General features: G+C 40.1%; 1 non-coding gene across 1 annotated transcript; it reads left to right on the forward strand.

Moving 5' to 3' along the window:
- The first annotated feature begins 2,042 nt into the window (after window positions 1-2,042).
- Window positions 2,043-2,149, forward strand: LOC133288848 (small nucleolar RNA R71). The gene has a single exon (XR_009748412.1). It is a non-coding gene; the product is annotated as a small nucleolar RNA R71 (small nucleolar RNA).
- Window positions 2,150-2,819: the final 670 nt, after the last annotated feature.

The following is a 2,819-nucleotide window of genomic DNA, read 5'->3' on the forward strand; positions in this document are numbered from 1 at the left end:
GGTTTAACATTGTCTTCCATTAGAATCTTGTGAGTATAGAAAGAATGGTTGATGCCCTTCAAATCATAAAAAGACCACTCAATAGTTGTCTTGTTCTCCTTGAGCACTTTCAATAACTTCTCTTCCATAGACAACTCTTTATTGATGATAACAGGGTATTGTTCTTCATCTCCCAAAAAGGCATATTTAAGAGTTTCATGTAACTCTTTTAATTCTATTTTTGGTGCTACTATAACTAGATCATTTTCTTTCTTTTCTAGCACCTCAAAAACAACTTCTAGCTCTTCTTGTGGAGTAGCTTCATCTTGAGCCTTCAACTCTTCTTCAAGCTCTTGATAATCACTTTTCTTTTCCATAACCAACTCTGCAAACACATCAAGTCTGAAACAATCACTATGATCAGATGAATTCTTTATAGCATCGAAAACATTGATAGTGATTTTCTCATCATTCATCCTCAACTCGAGCTTTCCTTGTTCTACATCAATCATAGCTCGAGCTGTGATCAAGAACGGTCTACCCAACAGAAGGGGCATTTCACTCTCCTCCTCCATATCCAACACAATGAAATCAACAGGGTAAATAAACTTGTCAACCTTGACAAGGACATCTTCTATTACTCCATTAGGTTTCCTCAAGGAACGGTCAGCAAGCTGTAGAGAGACCATGGTTGGATTCAGCTTGAAAATTCCTAGTGATTTGCAGATTGACAATGGCATCAAGTTGATGCTTGCTCCAAGATCACAAAGTGCCCGGCCAACATTAGTGTCGCCTATCGCAATTGGGATGTTGAAACTCCCAGGATCTCGAAGCTTTGGTGGAAACTTCTTCTGTATAATGGCACTTCCCTCTTCAGTAAGTGCTACTGTCTCACAATCCTACAACTTATGCTTTCTAGATAACAAATCTTTCATGAATTTAGCATAGTTAGGAATATTAGCTAAAGCCTCAGCAAAAGGAATATTAATATGCAACTTTGTAAACATATCTACAAACCTGGCATATTGTTGCTTCTGTGCCTGTTGCTTGAGCTTCATAGGATAAAGAGGTTTATCAAAACGAGAATAATCCATCAGTTTCTTCGAAGCTTCAACAGGTTTCTCTTTTGCTTATTCTTTTTCTTGCTCTACAGGCTCTTCTTTCTCACTTGCAAGTGTTTCCTTCTCTTTTCCTTGCTCTGGTTCAATTACTGATTCATCAGCTTTCTTTTTCCGAACCATCTTTTGCTTTTCTTGTGGAGAAATCATGATTCCACTCCTAGTTACAATGAAATTGCAGTGTGCCTTCGGATTCACAATAGTATCACTAGGAAACTGCCCTTGAGCTCTTTCAGCTAGCTGCCTAGACAGTTGAACTATCTAATTTTCCAAGTTCCGGATGGAAGCATCTTGGTTTTTATGGTAGGCTCTTGTCTCATTCATAAAGGCATCAATAGTCTGCATGTGATCATTTGTAGTCTTAGAAAGCTACAGCATTGCTTTCTCTAGTTCAGATGGATCCTTATGTGGAAGATAAGGAGGTTGCAGATAATTGTTGGATGTATAATCCAACCCTCCCCTTTGAATTCTCCTTTGAAAATTGCTTCCTTGAGCACTATTCTGATTCCTCTAAAATATTTGGGTATTCTGTGGTGGCCTTTGATCATACCAAACTCTATTGACCGGGAACGACTCAACTCCCATGAGTGTTGGGCACTCATTAGTCTCATGCTACCTTTGTAGTACTCACAGTCAAGTAAATTAACTTGAGCTGTTGAGACTTGCATCTTATCTAGCTTGGCATTCATACTGGCTAGCTGTTGAGAGATCATCTTCTACTCAGCTAATGACACATCATTGTTCCCTAGTTGTAGACGTCCTTTCTTCGGTTGAATCGGTTGAACTTTCATTGAAGCATTTTCGTTCCTTGCCATGTAATCAATCAGGTCCAGAGTTTCAGCTGTTGTCTTCTTTCTTATGGTTCCACCGGCTGCACCGTTGACAACCATTCTGGAATCTGGTGTCATTCCATTGTAGAAGACTCTGACCTTCTTGGCGTCTGGAAAGTCGTATTGGGGGCACTTTCTGATCAACTCCTGGAATCTAGAGCAGGCTGCACACAAGGTCTCTCCCGGCTGTTGAATAAAGTTGGTGATTTGATTCACCAATTTATTGTACTTTTCCCTAGAAAAGTGCTCAGCAAAGAACTTGGCTGCTAACTCGTCCCATGTTCGGATACTGTTAGGAGCTTGTCGATATAACCATCTGAGGATTTTCCCGGTCAAAGCAAAAGGAAACAACCGGAGTCTGATTGCATCATCAGACACTCCATGATACTTAGTTGTGTCACAGATTCTCAGAAATCTATCCATAAAGTCATGAGGATGTTCGTAGTCCTCTCCACCAAAATGAGTCTTCTCCACCAAGGTAATCAACGACGGATGGATGTCATAGTTGTTGGCATCTATCTATGGCCTGACTATGCTAGAGTTCGGCCTCGTGAACATAGGAGCAGAAATTGACTCCATCAATTCTTCTGCAGGAGGTGGATTAGGGGCTGCCATCACTGGTTCTGTGTGTGGCTTAGAACTCGAAGACTCTTCCTTCTTTCTTTGCTTGGCTTGCTTTCGGTTCTTCTTTGCAGTTTTCTCGATTTCTGGATCAAACTGTAAAGTGTCTCGATTTACTTTACCTCGCATAAACTAAAGCAAAAAGATTAGTAATAAAACAAAATCCAATCAAGAAAATCAAAAGTTATAAATAAAATTGGCGTATTTAATCCCCGACAACGGTGCCAAAAACTTGTTATGAAATCGGCAAGTGTACCGATCGTACCAAGTA

This window comes from Gastrolobium bilobum, unplaced genomic scaffold (genome assembly GCF_033153095.1).
Source record: "Gastrolobium bilobum isolate Gb01-03AN ecotype WA unplaced genomic scaffold, APGP_CSIRO_Gbil_v1 utg21612, whole genome shotgun sequence".
Taxonomy (NCBI): domain Eukaryota; kingdom Viridiplantae; phylum Streptophyta; class Magnoliopsida; order Fabales; family Fabaceae; genus Gastrolobium; species Gastrolobium bilobum.